At 45.3% G+C, this 20,523-nt stretch overlaps 1 protein-coding gene and 1 long non-coding RNA gene across 2 annotated transcripts in view; both read left to right on the forward strand.

Moving 5' to 3' along the window:
• The window catches only part of LOC146754228 (uncharacterized), an 88,998-nt gene that overhangs the window by 8,691 nt on the left and 59,784 nt on the right, over positions 1-20,523 (forward strand). The gene's annotated exons all lie outside the window — the stretch shown is intronic.
• LOC146754229 (uncharacterized) lies at positions 9,602-11,134 on the forward strand. Its single transcript, XR_014938862.1, has 3 exons — positions 9,602-9,624; positions 10,100-10,436; positions 10,997-11,134. It is a non-coding gene; the product is annotated as an uncharacterized LOC146754229 (long non-coding RNA).

A 20,523-nucleotide genomic window follows, 5' to 3' on the forward strand; every position in this document is an offset into this window, starting at 1 on the left:
TGGATTTTGTTATCCTTGAAGAAGTATCTTCCTCTGAAAGGGGAGTAAAACATGATGCTCCTAATGAGCGGAGCAGAGACACAGATCTGATCTGAGTGTTGGTTTCACATTTTTGTGATGCTCTTTGCTGCAGTTTGTATCTCGAGAGAAGCCCTTGTGGTGTCAGTCTGTTGTGTAACCTGCTCTAGTTTTGTGCCTCAAGGAAGAGTGATCCTTTAAACAAATGGTGGCTGTACAGAGGGTATGGGGTGAGATGCATTCCTCTGGCCCCATCCAATGGATTTTCTGTCACAAAGATCATTCTCCCCAGCTTCTCTTCTCTGAGTGGGAGCTTCAGCCCCCTGCACAGGCTGGAGGTCATCCACAGAGTTTGTTTCAGGTTGTTATCCTTCCTGGCCAAAAACCAGATACAGTATTGTAGATGTGGTGCAATGAGTGTTGAAGCAGGAATGACTTGTCCTGGTCTGGTTGTGCTGCTTTTTAATGCAGCTGATGATCTTGTTGTACTTCTTTTCTGTCAGAGCACACTGCTGGCTTGCATTCAGCCTGTGGTCTCTCACCACTTGTCCTCCTAGTCCCCAGGTCCTTTCCAACAGATACAAGCTAGTATTTCCCACCTGGGATATTGGAAGATGGGAACTTGCCAGCAGTCAGTGAAGATCTCTGAGACAGCGAGAGCGAGCGAGCTTTGAGTAGACTGGGAACCACTGTCCACAGCAGGAAAGAAGAGAAGAGAAAAGATGTTTCCTTGGGCATTTGGGTGGAAATCATTCCTGACTGCTTTCTCATCCACCGGGAAAATCTGCTGATTGACAATTTGAAGCTGATAGACTTTGGACTCTGTGCAAAGCCAAAGGTAAGAGTATCTGTTAAATCAAATACAATGTGCCCCCAAGTAATGCATGTTTGACCACCGTATGCAACAGGGGCTTGTCCAAACAAACTCCTTAAAATCAAGCTGTTTCTGTGGCTGACATGTCATTGCATCTTGTTTGGATTGGCCTGAACTGTATGAGAGTGGTTAACAGATTGCTCAGAAGCACAGGTAGATAATTTTCTCTAGCTAGACTCCCTGTTTTCATAGTCTAAGCTGTAGATAATCTTGTAGGTATATCACCTGTCTTATGCAAGGGTCTGTAATAGGAGCATGGGGTTGGTGTGCCTAAGGAACCCTCTAAGGAACTGCATGTAGGATGAGATTGTGGATAGAATAAAATGACTTTTGCAGGTGATGTACAAATCCTGTGATTGCATATGCTTGAACTGAATTGTTTCTTGATCTTCAAACTGATTTCCAGAATCCTTTATTAACATGTAAGATGGGTGCTGGTAAGAAAGAATGGGAAGACTGCCTTACTGATTCCAAGAGAATTACTTGTCCTCAAATGATTTTTCCTGGCCAAAGTTAGAGCCTCTCACAGGTAATCGAGACCAACAGGCTGTTGTTGCACAATCAACAGGCACAATCTAGATGATCAGCTGAGGAAAATAAAGCATCATGCCAAGGGTACTAGATAAGTGAGCAGCTTGAGATCTGCACATTTATGTGATGCTCATGGTCTTAGACAATATTTGTTTAGTGAGGTCACATTGAATGAAAACAAAATCTAAGATTAATGAAAATATACAAAGGAGAAGAAGCCTCTGAGGCTTCTGAAGTGTTATGACCAGAAGACATAAACTCTGTTTTTGAAAGAGCAATTTGCTCTGTTAATTATCCATCATTTTTGTGCAGTCTGTTTTGTCAGACTTGTCTTTAGCTTCCAAGTTGTATGTGAAGACTTGTTTGCACTGTAATGCACAATGTACGAAAAATTGAGAGATGAAAATGTGAAGAGTTTTTCTATCTTTGATTTCATGTCTGGAATTTTGGAACCCACTACTTGCAGTTGTTAATCTGTCCAAACTGGTCTGGTTTGCAATGCCCTCATACTTCTTGAAAAGCTCTGCTGTTAAAGGCAGAACAATTCCTACAAGTGCCATGGCCCCACTGTTGTTCTAATTCTTGTTTCTTTGTTTTCCACACGCTGCTTTTCAAGCCTCCTTTTTCTTTACAGTCCAAGTGAGAATTGCACTGTGAGGTGTCTGAACCTTGTTGTGCCTCTACATAAAGAGAACAGCAGCAAAGCCTGACAGGTGACTGTGCTGACAGCTCTCGTAGCCAGTAACACGTAACTGTGCTAAATCCCTTGTGATGGCTTTGATTTAATTTTTGCCAGTGAAATCCTTGTAAAAGGAACTGCAGCAGTGTGATGAGCTAAGGTGAAGATGCTGGTTTTAGTAGTGCTCTAAGCTGAGTGGAAGGGCAATTGAATGAGGGTTATATGCTTTCTGTGGACAATAAGGTTGTGGTGCTGTTGGGGTGGGTCCAGAGGAGGGGCCACTGTGATGATCAGAGGGTTGGAGCAGCTCTCCTATGAGGAAAGGCTGGATTGTGGCTCTGGGCAGCCTGGTCTGGTGGTTGGCGACCCTGCACATAGCAGGGGGTTGGAACTGGATGATCTTTGAGATCCTTTTCAACCCAGGCCATTCTATGGCTGTACAGTTCCATACTGGAACTAATATAAAATGCTAACTATGTAAAACATGGAGTCAAACCTGTGTGATTTGTCCACACCAGGAGGTGATTAGAAAACAATTTTTTAAGCTTCAAAGCTGCTTGCATGAAAGGAAAAGAAAATAAAACTACAAGAAAAAGGGAAAACCTTTCTTCCTGAAAATAGGAAGAATAATGGACCTGACATGAAATTTGGGTGAAGCTGCCTGATTTTATGAAGCTATTCCCATTATTTTCTTGGTGCTGTGTTTCCCAAATGAGTGGTTTCTGGCTGTGCTGCAGCACCAGTCTGCATGTGAACATCAACTCTATTCACCATCTGGGAAGATTAGGACTTCCCTTCTCCCACCAGCACCACTGAATTACAGTTACTCAGTGGTTAAACAAAGGAATCCTTAAAGAAGGGTTTACAGCTGTCGTGTTATCTGAAGTGCTTGGGGCATTCTGATGCTATTAAGCTCTATGTATTAACAAGTTCAAAAAGAAAAGGTAGGCATCTGATTGTTGTGACAGTTTCTAAGTTATTTGGAAAGCTGTACCACCCAACCACTCCTTTTGTTTGATGGAGGTGACAAAGCTCAGTTTAATTTCTGACTGCTGTTTAAATCCTGAAGCTGGAGCTGGTTCCTGGAGCAGAAAAAGCTCGGAAGCTGTCCCTCCTACAAGCAGGCACCTCTGAGCAAAATATGACATCTCGATTTCTGATGGTAAGGTCAGGAGATCTGATTCCAGCGTCTAGCTTTCAGCTTCATGCTATGTTAGTGGGACCTTTGGCATCTAGCACTGACCAACAGCAACTGACAGGCTGGTAACAGTGCACCCCAAAACAGTTATGTGTCTATTTATGTTATGAGGGAAAATTGCATTGCATTGAGATTTCCTATTTTTACACTTTGCAGATCTAACTCGATGCTGGAAGAATCCTGTACGCCATGTTCACACCATTTTCCATGAGCTGGATGAGTCTGTTGTTGGCATTTTAATACCATTGACCAGGCAGGCAATATGTATGGAGTATTTGGCTCTCTCTACAGTCATGAATGTTTGAGTATCTTCAACATGTGGCTCATTGCTTCCATTTCAGGCTGCCCAGAGAAGCTGTGGATGCCTGTCCTTGGTGTTGAAGGCGAGGTTGGATGGGTGATGGGCAGCCTGAGCTGGTTAGTGGGCAGCCAGCCCATGGCAGGGTGTTTAGAACTGGATGATCTTGAAGGTTTCTTCCAACCCAAGCTCTCCCGTGATCCTATGATTCTGTGATTTCATTCAGGTTTATTAAGATGAGATGAGTTCTCCTAAATGCGCTGTTCTCCATATGATTATAATTGGAGTCTAGATGGATGACTTAAACCAGACTCCAAACTTTCTGATGGCCAAAAGGAAATGAAATCAATCCTTTACTGTGTCAGTAGTCTGTAACTAGAGCCCATCAGGTAATTCCCAGCCTCCTGCCTGTATCAGTGGCTGCACACAGTGAAAAAGTCTGATGGGATTTTAACCTCTAAAATGTTCCAAAGCAACCAGAGGGTGAATATATTCACTATGCAAATACCTGCAGGAATAAGCTTGTCATGTATGTCCTCAGGTAGCACAGTAGTTAATGGTGGGACTCAGTAGGTCATGCTGAAAGTTGAGTCTGCTGATCTTGAAGGTCTTTTCCAGCCTACATGAACTTATGCTAATATTTCTGAATTTTATTTCTGTTCAGCTCCCAGAAAACCTCCCACCCAGCCCCCAGCTGACCCCGTGGTGAAAAATAAAACAGAAACCTCAGTGACGCTGGCATGGTCCCCTCCGAAGATGCACCGCCCCATTCCAATCAATGGCTACATTGTGGAAGGCAATAAACTAACTGGCTTCACGTGGGTGAGGTGCCACGAGTCTCATGTCCCCGTCCCAGAGTTCACGGTGAGCAATCTGTCTGAAGAGGCTGATGATCAGTTCCGAGTGTCTGCAGTCAATGCGCATGGACAGAGCCCGTCTCTGGAATTCCCAGGGAGCGTGCACCTTGGTAAGCACAAAAACCCCAATGGAAATGGGTCAGTGTGAGCTGAGCAGCTGTGTTGGTTCCCTAAAGATGTTTCATTTGACTTTAAGGATAGTAGTGCATTAACACACCAAAGGCTTTCCTTTATTACTAGTTCTCCTGTCAACCTCCAGCTACCACTAAAGTGATACAAGTTCTGTTTCTGTGAGAGAGACATGAATATCCTTATCTTTTGATATCTCACATGTGCAAGAGGCAGAACTTTCTGTAACAGATCTTAAGAATAGAAGTGCTTCTTCCAGCACTCATGCAAAGGGAGAAGTAGAAATGTACCTATGATTTAATCTTCCATCTCTAAATGAGATACCAGACTTGCATCTAAAGAGCATTAAGACATCCATGTTGTTCTTCCTCGGAACCAGTCCTGGCTGTGAAATCCCCCCTAACAGCTGGTGAAGCTGTACCTGGAGGGGATGCCATGTTTACTACTGATCTTACAACAATGTGTTGCAGCACTTGGTACCTCAGTGGTAAAGTCTTACAGGAAAGCGAGAGCTGCATCATCAAGAGAACCCAAACTACTCACAGCCTAATCATAAAGAACATCACCAAGAATGATGGTGGAGCAGAAGTGAAATTTGTTGCCGAAAATGTTGATGTCAGCAGCAAGATGAGAGTGAGAGGTATTTGCTTTGATCCTTCTCCTTTCCTCTTCCAGTCAAGGCATAGTTGCTGTGATCTGCTGATTAGAACTGGGGCTGCAGGCCTTCACTGCCTGTACCAAATACCTGAAATTGCATCCCATGGACTGATGTGAGTCCCGGTAATGACCTAAACATGATAGCACAGAGTGTAGGGTAAGCCAGTCTACCCAGCTGCTTGGTATCTGAACCAGATTGCTTCATGCCAGCTGATGAATGTCTGCAGTTCACAGCTCTTGGCCAGTGCATTCAGTCACCAGGTTTACCACTGCATCACCATAGAGCAGTACTTTCAGCTCCAGGTTCAGACAGCCTTTCTGATTGCACTGGAATAGTTTAGAAGTAGGGGAGCAATCATTCCAATAATATCTCTATCAATCAGCTTTTCATGACAAAATAGAACAAATAAACATTCATGATGGGAGGACCTGTTTGTCATTGGGTGGAAACCTCTGCAGAAGCATGTTTAGAGCATTCTTAATCAGTAGAAGGAGATGTTTGGTTGATTTTTACTTAGTAAATCCGGCAAGAAGACCAAATGAAATATCTTGAATTGCTCAGCAGTGACACAATGATGAGTGCAGGAACAGAAGGTGATACTTTTTCAGAGATGTTGCAGCAAACATTGACCACGTTAGCCTGATATCAATTGAACTAACGAGGCCTTTGCTCCTGACAGGTGCTGCAGTGAGATTTACCAATAAGAGCAAAGATGTAGAAAAGATCTCCGCTCGGCTGCGTGAGGAAGCCAAACTGCAGGCTGAGCTTTCAGACACAGGCGCTACTGTGGAGTGGATGAAGGATGGGAAGGAGCTCAAGGCCAGTGAAAAATATGAACTGCACATTGTGGGGAAGAAACACACCCTGAAAATTCACAACGTCTCAATGGATGATGCTGTAAGTTGTCAGTGCATTTGTGAGGGGGATAAAATGCATGAGTTTGCATGATGAGGCTCTTCATCATATTCTGCTGGCTTGCCACCCTTGTTGATCCATGGAGAAACAAGAAAGGCCTAGAGTAGTGTATGCACTTTGGCATTGGAGAGCTTACTTAATTGCTTCTTCTCAAAGAACAAACTCCAGAGAGTCATGGAGACATCTCCAAACAGAATTGAATAATGGGACTAAATTGATGGAGAGCAGAACTTCCTGCCACGGCTTGTCAGCTAGTCTTAATTTTGCTTTTCTTCTCTCTGTCATGTTAGCATAATATTTCATACTGTCAGGTCTGCCCAAAGAATTAAATGAATTAGCTGATGGATGTTTCCATGTGCTTTGCACTGTAATGTGACTATCAAATGAGTAATCAATGCTGTTATTTTAAAATCTGTGTTGGCAAGCTGTAAGACAAACAGCTGCTGTTGGTAGCTTGGTTACTGCAGAATCAGCTTTTGTGTATCTCATAGATAGGGAAGAGACCCTTAAGGGTCAGCTAGTTGGACTCCCTTGCAATGAACAGGGGCACCGCAGCTCCATCAGGTGCTCTGAGCCCTGTCCATCCTGACTTTGAACATCCTCAGGCTCACAAATCTTATACCTATGCCACACACTTGCAGTATTTCACCATTCAGCATCACCACTTGTATCTTCTCTTGCTGTAAATCAGAGCTAGCTGGTAAATCATCTGCTGTGCGGGTCAGCTGTGTCTCTCCCATGGGCATCACGTGGCTGCTGGGAGGCTCTGAAGAGCTGCAGCCAGAGGTGTGTCACCCGCTGGGCCTCGTGCCCAAAGGAGCCCACAGGAAAGGGTTGTTGCAGTTTGTCATGCACTGCACTGCCATGAGACTTGACGTGCCAGACATCCTCTGACACGTGAGCTCCTGCATCCAGGCAGGACATCTGAGACGTCTCCTTCAGCCTGACGTGGCTGCATTTTCACACTGGTTTTACTAAGGAAGGAGAAGGCACGTGGATGAAACTCTTTTCCTGCTCTTCCTGGCATTGGCTCATAGTACAAGTAAAGCACTGTCAGGTCAAGCCTGGAGGAGTAATGCTTGTCACTGACCTGTTCCTGTTCAGGGTGGAGCTGGAGGGTAAAATAACACAAGAAATTGTCATTGAAATTCAATATCTGTGAAATTCAGCTGGCTGCATTCACAGAACCTGGCGTTAAGATCTGTTTTCTGGTTTATTTCTTGAGCCTATTTTCCATAACCCAGTCCTCATTTATGAACTGAAGCTCTACTGAAAACCTTTCGCTGTGTATGCTCATGCTGCAGTGCAGCTCTTGTGACCATTAACAGCACATTCAAGTTCCTCTGATCACAGGATCCTTAAGGTTGATTAAGACCCTCTAGTCCGACTGCTCACCCATCTCCACCAAGATGCTCACCATCAGCTAGCTAAAAACTCAGCAGAGATGATAGATCAAGCCCAACACTGGATTTGGGATGGCTAGAGATTCCTAAGATATTGAAGGATTGCTTGCAGGTGGTGTTGGCTCAGGTATTCACCCTGCATCCCACCTCCCGTTCTGTTTGGTTGAGAATCATGCATTCTACTATTTCACTTTGTAATTCAAAGCCCCTTTCTTTATCTGTTAAAAAACTGATCTAAAACAAGCCGAGAAGACTCCGTTGGAACTGGTTGATGCAGAACAAAGGCATCCCCAAAGGACAAGTTGCACTGTTTGATGAACATTATTGGATGAGAGTTAAGCTAAGATTTAAAAAGTTCTGGGGCTGTCTCTGAGCATCAAATCCAGAGGAAGCCTGCATGATTCCCTGAGAATGGATACCTCCTACTTTGGTGTAGGGTGAAGGGAACACTAGCAGTAACTCCTATCACAAAATGTCACATGGCTCAGACAAAAAAGCCATCAAGAGGGCTTAATTAGGAGCACCAAATGGTCACAAGATGGTCTTAGGGCAGGGAAGTAATCTATCTACGTGACATTGATTGATGCTATTAGTTCTAAACAGCTTGACTCTAGAGGGACTGTTCTTCTTTGGTCACCTAGTTTTACAAGAATAGATGACTCCTGTCTATTACAATTTTTAACGCATTATTTGTTCACTGATGCCATAAATGTGCCTGGCATAGCAATTGGCCTTGGTATATCCAGTGACTGAAAGCAACAGTTGTTGCTCTAAGAAATGCAATGCTAAGCTAGGTCTGCCTGTAGCTGACAGCCATCAGCTTGCTCCTCAGGCAGGTTCTGTCTGGATGGAATGAAGGGCATGAAATACTGATGTGCTCTTCAAACGCTGCTTGTTAGCTTAGAGACAAGGTGTTGAATAGGTTTGTTCATGTATTGCAAACACGTTACTTAGCTGCCTTCATTTTAGCTTCAGAAGAACACGTGCAGAATACAGAATTGATTAAAAGAAATAAGAACTGTCTGCATAGAACTTACTCTTTCCTTACACAGGAGAATCAAGCACACGTTTTTATGTGAGTACCTCCAGAGGTGAAACTCAATCACCCAAATGTAATGAGCAGAGACATTACAATCAGTTCTAACTGTATCTTCATGCTGTGCTGAATAAGCCTGAGTCAGGATGTAAACCACTTTCTCTTTTTTTCTTCAGATGAAGCCATTAATGTTGTCAGCAAGCCCAAAACCACTTCAGAAATATCAGTCAGTCCTTCTGAAGACCTGGAGCTGGTGTGTGAGGTGTCAGCTGCAAGCGGAGCTGTCGTATGGAAGAAAGATGAAACAGAGGTGAAGCAGGACCAGAGGACAACCATCATCTCCCAGGGGACGCACCGCAAGCTCATGGTCAAAAAATGTGACCCTGAAAGACCAAGGGAGCTACAGCTGTGAAACAAAAGATGACAAAGCAACATTCCAAGTGAAAGTCAGAGGTGAGAAAATGCTTGGAATCCCAGAGATAAAGGAACGCTTCATTTTGTGTGTCTTGCATTTGGAGGATCAACTGACAGCCTCTCTGGTGCAAAACATTTTGGCTATAGGACTTTCTTGGTCATCTAGTATCATAGCAACACTTTTCTACATGTGATTTACATCCAGGAATGAATTACTGCAACAAAGGGGAGTACAGCTGCGAGGCTGCTGGCTAGAAACTCACCTTCAAGATTCATGTAACTGGTAGGAAACACATTTTGGTTGATATTCTTTGATTATTCCCTAATCTGGCTGTGGAAATGTCTGTGTGAACGTGTCCTCTTTATTCTGCCATGAAACTGTTTTGAGAAGGATGAAAAGAAATGCTTACAAACGTGCAGCTAAAATGATTATTTGTTTTTAACAATATTTCATCCAGCTCTTCCCCTACAATTACTTTTATCATCAGCTGTCCATGGATGTCCAACTGTGATTTGTACAATGCGCAACACTGCTCTACCAGTTGATATTTCAACAGTACTATTTACACAGACGTCCTTTTCTGCTCCAAATCCAGCCATGGGAGAGGGAGTAGGTGAGCATCTTCCTCCATTAGCTTGATCTAAATCTGACAGCTTCATCCAATCCAGGGCTTCTCCAAGACCTTTGAAAATTCTGTTACTGTTGAGGAGACAGCAGGCTTCTGGGCTTAGGTTAGAATATGGTGCCCTGTTGATGGGTCCTGAGAGTGTCCAAGCCTTACATGGAGAAAACCATCACTGCTCTTAAGATGTTTTGCAAGCAGGTGAAACTTGATTGAAGTGTGGCAGTGATGCTTTCTGAGATCTCTGGCCCCTAGTTTTTCTAGGCTTTTTGTTTGCCTCTTAAGATACAGTGAGCTGCTCTTAATTGTGGCTGTGTCCTTTGCCACGAGCATACCTCTGAGCACACAGTTATTTTGAGCTCCTCTTCTTCCAGTGGCTCGGATGAGCAATTCTGAGAGATATGCAGAATGGGGATGGCTGTGCTGCTGCTTCCTTTTCTGTCTTAGCTGTGGTTTTCCCTTGCAGGGCACAGTTCTCTGCCTGGGCCCAAGTCTGTGTGGGTCTCTCCATCCACAAAGCTGCTCACCGTGCAGGCGGCACAGGCTGAGAGGAGAGGCCAGAGCAGCTCTCCTGTTGCAACACGGAGCAGCAAGATACAAGTGGAGGAAGGGCCTGCAGCTGTCCTGAGGAACTTCAACGCAATCATTGATTTTCCATCTGAAAGATAAAGAAAGAGGAATTCCCTTTCCAGCCCCTACCATCATTGTTCGGATGATTTTTATTGGTTTATTTTTTGTCCATTATATCTTTGAGGATTCAACTAACACACAGTTGCCCTATGGCCTCAGTGGAGCCACACAAGGTGCCTTTCCTTCCTGGTTGGGCAGGCAGTCACGAGATGCAGAAAGCCATGCTGGCGTCTATCCTGTTCTGTGCTGGCTGTACATTGAAATCTTGGGGTTTTCCAGATTTCAGGGCCATGTGCCTGAAACCAATTGTGCTTCTCCTGTAAGCAGAGCTGTTGGTCAGACTTGCTGGCACTAGAAATTAAAGGTGGCAGTGAGCTGAGGCCAAGGAGGTGTTAACGTAAGAGTCAGGGATGCTTTTGAGCTTCCCTTATAACTGTACGGTTCCTCAGAAAGCAGTTACGCCTGCCAGCTCCTTTCCTGTCCGGCTGTGGAGCCTTTGCTCACATGCTCCGAATCTTGCTTGAAATCATTGAGAGGAATGTAGCCAGCAGGACTTGAGGGCTGAGCTGTAGGAATGGAAGCATCCTCTGCTGTTTGAAACAGAGGGTGTTTCTAAGCTGTGTTTCAGCAGAAAGCAGGCATTACCAGGAACAGGCAACTATTGGCAAGGGCTCAGTGCAGCTCTTCCCTCACCCTGCACCACGACTGACAGCATGCTCTGTTTTCTCTCCAGACCAAGTTCTTCCAGAAAGAGGAAGGAATCACCAGCTGGCAGTTGGCGTTCCTGCTTCTGCCTGGGCAAACCATCCCCTGTGGCCAAACGCCAACTGCAGAGCAGTGCCAGGGAGCCCTCTGAAGCAGAAGTCGTGGTCCTGGCAGGTAAGGGTGCAAATCCAGCTTTCAAAACACTGCTTGTCAGCAACACAGGTAGAATTCATGCTTTCAGTGGGCTTGTACCTCCTTCTGTATTCCTGCATTCGAGCCCGTGCCTGACATCTTTGGTTGACTCCTGTCTTTCCCAGATGAGTCTCACAAGCTGCTTGAAACCTGCTTGACAGGCAGCACCAAGCCTTTGCCTCCTTGGACAGTGAAAGTTTGACGCTAAATGCTGTGTATCTACTCTTTCCAGGTGAATCGATCCCTTGCCAATACAGGAACCCACCAGCAAGTTGCAATGATGCACGTTGTGCTTCCATCAATGGAGTGCAGTTAGGATGCATGAGTCACTGCAGTTCCAAGGACAGCCTTCCACGCGACAGCAATGATGGAGAGAAGGATGTTTGACCTATTCAGTTTTGGGCCCCTCCCTGCAAGAAAACCTTGCGGTTCTGGAACGTCTTCAGCTACGAAGGTAGTGAGGGGTCTGGAGCACAAACCTTACGAGGAGCTGCTGAGGGAACTAGAATTGTTCAGCTTGGAAAAGAGCAGGCTCAGGGGAGACCTTATAACTCTCTATAACGTCCTGAAGGGAGGTTGTAGTGAGCTGGGGTTTGGCCTCTTCTCTCGTGTGATCAGTTATAGATCTAGAGGGAATGGTTTTAAGCTGTGCCAGGAAAGATTCAGGCTGGACATTAGGAAATATTACTTCCCCTAAAGGGTATTCAGGCATTGGATAGCACTGCCCAGGGAGGTGGTGGAGTCACCGACCATGGGAGTGCTCAAGAAACGTTTGGATGTTGTGTTGAGAGGTATGATTTATCCGGGAAGTATTGGTAATGGTTGGACCAGATGATTTTGTAGGTCTTCTCCAACCTTGATAATTCTGTGATTCTGAGCTGAGAAACTTTTCTTGCTCAAGTCCAGCTTCCAAGCTTAACCACCTACAATGAAGTTGATGTTGTTTTTCTGGTAGCCCTCAAGACAGTGTCCGCATTTACCCAAAATCAGGAGGTAACCAGCTGCAGTGAAGTGAGCGATTTCAGTGCCTATTTCTGATGGTGGCAATGAGTTCAGAGGTCACACTTAATTGACGGTGCCTGTTTCCATTCTGACAAAGGATGTAGTTGCAGCTGACTTCCCGAGGCTGCCATACGAGGTGGTGACGCAGCCTCGGGCTTCTGCGTTTGCATGACTCCCACCTTTCCTTTCTGTGTCTTGCAGGTCAGCTGGTGCTGGAAGCGGCCGGTATCTGAGTAGGAATGAAGGTGAGTGCAGGAGCAGCTGCTGAGGGGAGGAAGGAAGTCCATGCTAATGAGCTCTGTAGCATCTGCCGGTACGGAACACGAGGAGGCAGCAGTGATGCAGGGGGCTCCCCAGCAGGAAGCTGTCTGATCCAAATGCTTGCTGAGATTTTGGAAGCCCAAGCCCTTATGGTCTCTGTAAGGGTGGCTAGTAAAAAGATGTTAACCAAGATGGTGGTAAATAGTCAAAGATTATTAGCAAAGGAAAACTGACCAATGTTGATGCCTTGACCAGAAAGCTGAGGCAGTCTCAACTGGGGAGCAGTCTCCAAGAGATTCTGCCTTAGTGGTGGTCAGCGTTTAAATGAGGTGAGGTCTCAGAAGAGGTGCAGTCGAGGTCCACCCCTTCTGGGAGCACAGCTAGATTACTCTCACCTGTGCTCCCGCAGCTGGCCCAACACTTGCCTCAGCTGATTAATCAGAGGTTCAAGCTGTGATTTCCCATACAGTCTCTAAGCTGAAGGCAGCATCTCCTTGATCTGATGGTGGTGTGCCTGAGTGAGGGAGTGATCCAAGCTGGATGCAAAAGAGTCATCTTAATTTCTCTGCTATTTTACTTCAGATGACACCTATTGGGTGTTGGTTTCTTAAAATTTGGATCTAGGAGGTGGCCTCTCCCTTTGCTTCTGGTGAAAGCTGCAGCAGGAGTAGAAGACAAAGAGGTTTTCTTGGTGACAGCAACACCAATTATTTGATTCAAATGTAGAACTGTGATGAAGATGGTGAAGAACAGATCTGCCTCAAAGACATGCTTGATCACATAAGGAATGAGCATGTGATCCAAGACAGTCAGCGTGGCTTTAGCAAGGGAAGGCCATGCCTAACCAATCTGGTGGCCTTCTATGATGGAGTGACTGCATTTGTGGACAAAAGGAAGGTAACAGATTTCATTGACCTGGACTTGAGCAAGATCTTTGACATGGCCCTCCACCACATCCTTATCTCTAAACTGGAGGGATGTGGATTTGACAGGTGGACCACCTGGTGGATAAGGGATTGGTTGAAAGGCCACAGACAGAGGGTGGTGATTCATGGTTCTGTGTCCAGGTGGAGGCCAATAACAAGTGGTGTCATCCAGGAGTCTGTCTTGGGACCAGTGCTTTTTTACATGGTTATCAGTGACACCAATGATGCAATGGAGTGCACCCTCTGCTGTTTGCTGAGTGGTGGTGCTGATGCAGTGGAAGGAAGGGATGCCATTCAGAGGGAGCTGAACCGAGAGGTTGGCCTAGGTGAATCTAATGAGGTTGAACACAGCAAAGTGCAAGGTTTTGCACTTGGGCTGGAGGAATCCCAGGCATCTGTACAGCCTGGGAGGAGCAGTCCTTAAGAGAAGCCCCGCAGAGAAGGACCTGGGGGTCCTGGTGGATGAAAAACAGAACGTGAGCCATCAGCGTGCTCTTGCAGCTCACAGAGCAAATGGTCCCCTGGGCTCCATCAGAAGAGGGGATGGCCAGCAGGGACAGGGAGGCGATTGATCTTCATGATCCTTGAGGTCCCTTCCAGCCCGGGCCATTCTATGATTCTGTGATTACACTCGCTGTCAGAAATAACGGCAGCTGTACAGAAGCTTGTTTTTTCTTTCTTTTTCTGGCTTTGAAGGAGAAGGGGTGGAGCAAGGGGAGACCCACTGGTCATTTGTCACCTCATGAACAGGATGGATTCTGCATTGACTGTGAAAAACCTGGGCTAGTAGCATGGGCATGTTTCAGGCTGGACTCTTCTTTTGCTGCTTGGTTTCCTTTTGGCTACAGGGAGACAGCTGTCTAAAGGTGTGTTTTCAAACCCACTCTCCAAAACCATGTTTCATTGTTGCAGGTGGTTCAGTGAGCTCTTGCAGTGCAGATGCTGTAGTTTGCTGTAGAATCTGAATGGTTTCTGTTCCTAGGGGAGGACTTGGAGGAGGTAGTGAGAAGAGAATTCAATGCCTAAGGGGAGGGGAGATCGGGGATTGGTGGGAGAGGGAGCCAATAGGAGGGAGAGAGGAGTTGGGCGCAGGGTGATGGTAACACCCCTTTGTGATGTCATAATGCCCCTTTGTGACGTCATAATGCTTCTTTGTGATGTCATAATGCCCTTTGTGATGTCATAATGCTCCTTTCTGACATCACGATGCCCCTTTCTGACGTCACGATGCCCCTTTGTGATGTCATAATGCCTCTTTGTGACGTCATAATGATCCTTTGTGACGTCACAATGCCCCTTTGTGATGTCATGATGCCCTTTGTGACGTCATAATGCTTATTTGTGATGTCATAATGCCCCTTTTTGACATTATAGTGCCCCTTTGTGACATCATAATGCTTATTTGTGACGTCATAATGCCCATTTGTGACATCATATCACCCCTTTGTGATGTCATACTGCCCCATATGAAGTCCAGGCAGAGTCAAAACTTATGGACCTGCACGAGGATCACTTTCAAGACAGTGGCTCTGTTGCTTCAAGCTTATTTGCTTCGTCCTGCCGCCACTCTATTACCAAGTATCAGCAACCTCTTGCATGATTGAACTTGCAAACGTTTGACACTAACCCTTGTGTTTCTGTGCCTTCCTAGATAATTCGAGCCCTTGTCAACCCCAAAGATCCAAACCAAGTAGTGATGTGCAGTGTGTTTCCATCAATGGAGAGTTCTTATTAAGCACAAATCGCTGCAATTCGGATGACAGCCTTCCACATGGTAACAGTGATGGACACAAGGGGCTCATCCACGTTCATGCTCTCATATCTCCTGGCTCTGCTGAAGCTCCTGACCTGAGCCTGCCAGACACAGCAGTCACCTGCCTGGATTGTGACCCAGCGCCTTTGCAGTGCTGCCCATCCCAAGCACAGCCCGAGTGCCCCAACAGCAGCACCACCATGCAGGAGCAGGGCAGCATCAGTGAGGTGAAGCTGAGCATCTTAGATGGGGACTTAGAGTCAGGCTGCCAGTCCCAGGCACCAGGCAGCAGCACCAGCTCTGAGCCACTCTCATCTTGACAAGAGGAGTCCTATCTTCACCCTTGACCTCTCAAGCCCTCCTGTCTTTTATTGAATAAAGTCACTCTCATGCTCAATCATCGCCTTGACTGCATTCCGAGTCTTCATTCACAGGGATTGGGATGAATGCAACAAACAGCAAGGCAGCTCAGCTTGCAATGCTATGGCTGTGGGGTTCGTGCAGGCAGAGCTCTGGGTTCCCATTTTGCATGGCTTTGGGATGTCAGCAGCAAGATCTCTACCATTTTGTATGGCAGCAAATAATCTCTAGCATCCAGGTTGCTGCTCATGATAATCCCAGTCTTCCTGGCTGTCGCTTTGTGATACCTTTCAAAGCCTTTTGATACTCTTTGATGCCTTGGCTGCTCCCTAACACCTCTGTCCTCCTGCCATGTTGACTCACGTCTCCCACTTTTAAGCTGGCTTTGCAGATCATCTCCAGCCCTGTCATCATCACGCTGCAGCAGGAGGTGCTCACCTGGCCCAGTGTCTGGCAGTGCTGCTTGTTCTGCAGATGAGCAGCTGCCTCCTCATCTCTTCAGCTACAGTAGTTTTTCTCAGGGCAGTTAGATGCAGTCACGCTCCTCTGGATTTGGTGTGTTAAATCCATGCTGCATGGCAGCAGTCAGTGCAATACAAAGGCGTTCTGTGTGCCACAGCATTTCTCCAGGGGCTGCCAAAGGTAGAAGCACAACACAGCACCATCCTTCTGACAGTAATGTCTGTGAGTGTTAGACATGTGAGCACTGCATCATCCCCAGCGTGTCAGTGCTTTTCCACACCAACCTGACTCTCACACTCTGCACTGAATGTAACTCTGCTCTTGTGGAGACAAATGCTTTCTGTCACATCCTCCATCCCTGCAACCATTTGCCAGTAGGCAGCTCTTGCAGAAGAATCAAGCAGCAGAACCTTTTGCTCACCCTACAGCATGCAAATGCTATGAAAGCAGAAATAACCTGGCGTGCTCTGGGTCTGCAAGGCTGCACAGATGGGAGAGGTAGATTGTGTTTTTGCAGTGGAAGTTTCCAGTATTTTCAGTACATAGTGTAGGCCCTAACTGAATGTATAACCCTCTTGTAAAACAGCTGTATAAGTAGTTTTTCCACCAAGAAAGTTGCTGAACAGAGTTAAGTTCAGACTGGGGGCATTCTGACATGGGTAGAATTGAGACAAGCACAAGATAAATACGCAGGGTGGGTAGAGCCCAGCACAGCACAGAATGAATGTACTGACTTTTGGAAACATTGCCCTTCTCTCTCCACAGAAAAGTACAAGGCAGACCTAAAAACAAGAGGTTGGTAATTGACCTTCTATGGAAATGAATCCTAGCAACAGTCTGGAGGAGTCTGTGAGCCTGAGATGCTCAACCAATGAGAGCCATGAGAGCATCACCTGCATTGGGTTTAGGGCATAGAACAGAATTAATGTCACTGACTGGTGTGCAATTTCTCCCTTGCCAACAGGGGATGTGCGCGCAGTATTGCAGTAATGAATAAGCACTGCTGCTATCGCTGCCATCTTTGCCTAACTAGAAATCTTTGACTTTGAGAGTTTCTCACACAAGGGGAGAGGGTAAGAAAGTAAAGAGGCACAGAAAACTAAGGAAAACTGCTCTTCTTTATTTTATCTATAAAAATTGATACAATTGATGCTGTCGTGCATTTTTTTATTATTTTTAATTTTTTGCCAATGTCAGTTAGATTGTTTTAAAATATCCACACACCAAAATCTGACTACAAAGCAAATTTAATGAAAATGAAATGAAGGTGAGTTAGCGGAAAGCACAAGGCCATATTATATCAGGCTCTAGCAAATTTACAGGCAGTCACTGCACGAAGAGGTAGATTTGAGTTGCACATTATATGATTCCCACAAAGATTAATGAAATCTGAAGCTTTCAATATATTTCCCCTATAATCAAAAGAGAACGGATCCCCAGGGTCTGTCCCGCAGACGTTCTTTCCGTGGTCTCTGCTGCCACCTGCTGGCCAATACACGGAACTGCCACTGTTGGGCGTTTGGTGCCGCAGGAAGCACAACGCAGATCTGAGTTCTGACCGGTCTACGCAGCAAATCCGCCAATCTTTATTGTGATAAGCCCTCCACATGGCATTGCACACGCACTCGAACACGCAACAGGCACAGATTTCTCCTAACTCCTCGAGGAGCAGGCAAGCAGAACAACTGAGCGCAGCACTGCTTGTGATTGGGCCACCCCCATCATAGAGATGTGTGTTAGATCTTTTACCCACCCCTGGCTTTTTTGGCTACAAGGGCACACTGCTGGCTCATGGTCAATCTGTCGTCCACCAGGACGCCCAGGTCCCTCTCAGCAGAGCTCCTCTCCAGCAGCTCTTCTTTCTGCTTACACAAGGAAGATAGTCTTGTCAATGCAGAGAAATGAATCACAGAATCACAGAATGACCCGGGTTGGAAGGGACCCCAAGGATCATGAAGCTCCAGCCCCCCTGCCTGGAAGGGCCACCAAACTTCCATGTTTACTAATGAAATAAATGAAATAAATGACAAAATTGCCTTTCAGAGAGTTGCATTCACACCTTGACTTAGGTTTGTACAGCTTGGGCATTTGGTCAGACGTGTACTGAAGTCAGGTTTTTCTTTGATTGAGAAAGCATTGAACTAGTTCCTCATTGATGTACAGTTCCTTAGAAATGGAGTAGTCCCCACTTCAGACCAGCTCCTACTGGATCCCATTTCCTGAGAGTCCCCCAAGAAATTCTGGAGGAATCAGTTTGCTTTCTAATCTACCAACTGTCTGATACTTTCAACACCTTGAATAAATTGCCAGTTGCTGACTTGTTTCTTTTTGTAAATCTGTTGATGCACGCACAAAAAATGGATCAGAGCACGGGGTCTTATCTGGAGATGGGAAAACAATTGGATAAACAGAAAATTGTTTTTTGCAAGTTTTGCAGATCTAGAAGTGGCTTTTCAAGAGATTGTACCACTTCTGCACATTGATTGTCTGACAGTTTCCCTATGATTTTACTTAAAAATGAAGAAGCAATGAAAAGCTCTGTGCTCTGTGGGTGTGCATGGCTGGCTCTGCCCTTCTCATAGAGGAGAAAATCAACATTTTCACCCCTGGTTCCTACACTTAGATAAAATCCCCTCCACTTACCTGCAATTTTCCTATGTGTGGAAACAGCCTGACCTCAGATGGGGTGAAGCAGCTTCTATTTGTCCTTTCCCATTATTGAGGGAATAATCTGTATTCTTTTATCGTAAGAAGAAAGGAAATTTTGGATGAGGGAAGTACCTACAACATGTAGAGACTCTTAGGAAACAGAAAAATAAAAATAATAAAAAAATAAAAACAGTATCACAAAGAAAATCTTGAAAAGAGCCAAATAATAAGGGAAAATAGCTGACTGCTGCAGGTGCACTTTGAAGACCCACAACAGAGGAAGCTGAGGTCTCTCCTTCTTGTCCCTTCACTGTTTCTCAGTGTGCCTCATTGTGCCCAGGCGATGGCTTTTTTTATTATTTTACTTCTGTTATTACAGCAATTCACCTGCCAAAGAATTTAATTTGCTATGGAACTATATAGAATATCAGAGGAAAGACAGTGACAGTGCATGGACCCCCTTCTCTCTCCTCCTGGTATCTACATGTGCTGGAGAACTTCGCTTTTACCATAATATGCCTTGAAAGTGTTTGCAGCCTCATGATCTTTCTGGCTCTGCACAAACCTGCCTTCTCCAAGAGATTTTACTTTGAGATGTTGATGGCAGCTTGTAGTTTCCCCTTTTGGGAACCCTACTTGTCCTGGGCATCCTGATGTCTGAGTGGAGTCAGTCCTTGCTCTACAGCATCTTTCAACACCAAATATGCTGACCCCACTGCCAAGAGAACATTTCCTTGTAAAAAGCAACACAAAGAATTGAAGTCAGGGGTCATATTTGATATGGTCAATAAATCCATCCCTGGCTGACTTTCTTTATTAAGTTTCAGACATTTTTAATGAAAGAGCTATAATCCCTGTAATAAATTTTCTCTTGGTTTCCTATGTATTCAGATCTTAGTCTATGAAGAAGTAAAAGTGAATACAACTGAATTTACCATTGAATTGTAATATTTATTTCTTCTTCTGGTAGTATGTAGCAAATCATCTGTGCCTTACTGACTTCCCTTACTGACTGTGTTGCTAAATATCCTAATGGAAATCTCTTTTATTTGTATTTCTTTCTACTTTCCCCTGTTAAGGATTTCATGGCTGCTCTCAGGTCACCGTGGAGCCTTTTGTACTCCAGGCTGAACAGCCCCAGCTCTTTCAGCCTGTCCTCATAGGAGAGGTGTTCCAGCCCTTGAATCAGTTCTATGGCATGTATCAGTGACCTGTACATGCTCCAACAGGTCCATGTCTCTCCTGTACTGAGGACTCTGCATCTGGATGCAGTACTCCAGATGAGGCCTCATCAGCACAGAGTAGAGGGGCAGGATTGCCTCCTTTGCCCTGCTGGCCGTGCTTCTTTTGATGCAGCCCAGGATATGGTTAACTTTCTGTGCTGTGAGAGCACACTGCTGGCTCATGTTCAGCTTCCCACCAACAGGAACCCCAGGTATTTTTCGCCAGGACTTTGCTCAATCCTTTCAGGCATTTCCCTTCCACTGAAAGCTTGATCCAGGATCTTGCCTTGTTCATGTGCACGGTGCTTTCTCACTTCATTGTGTGCACGGTGATTTCCCAAATAAGTCCAGATTTGCAGCATTTCCTTTCCAAAAAGAATTGAAGGTGGGGAATAAAGTGGGGAGGAGAGAGATAGATTCCAGCTGTATCTGCTGATCCATCTTTGCCTCATAGCAGGAAATAATCAAACACCTGTCTTAGTTCCTGGTGCTGTTCAAAGAGGAGCTCCTCATGAAAGATGAATTTCTTCCTCAAGTTCTATTGATCACAATACCGGTCTGTTTATCAGTGTTCTGTTTTGGACCCCTCACTATAAGAAAGATATTGAGGCCCTAAATCTTGTCCAGTGAAAGGCAACAAAGCAGTGAAGGATCTGGAGCAAAATTAAGCTGGGCAGTTCTTTTTTTTTTTTTTGAGAACCAAAGCAATAATATTTTTATTTTATTT

This window comes from Coturnix japonica, chromosome W, assembly GCF_054131305.1.
Source record: "Coturnix japonica strain WE chromosome W, WE-NBRP24, whole genome shotgun sequence".
NCBI classification, from domain to species: Eukaryota; Metazoa; Chordata; class Aves; order Galliformes; family Phasianidae; genus Coturnix; species Coturnix japonica.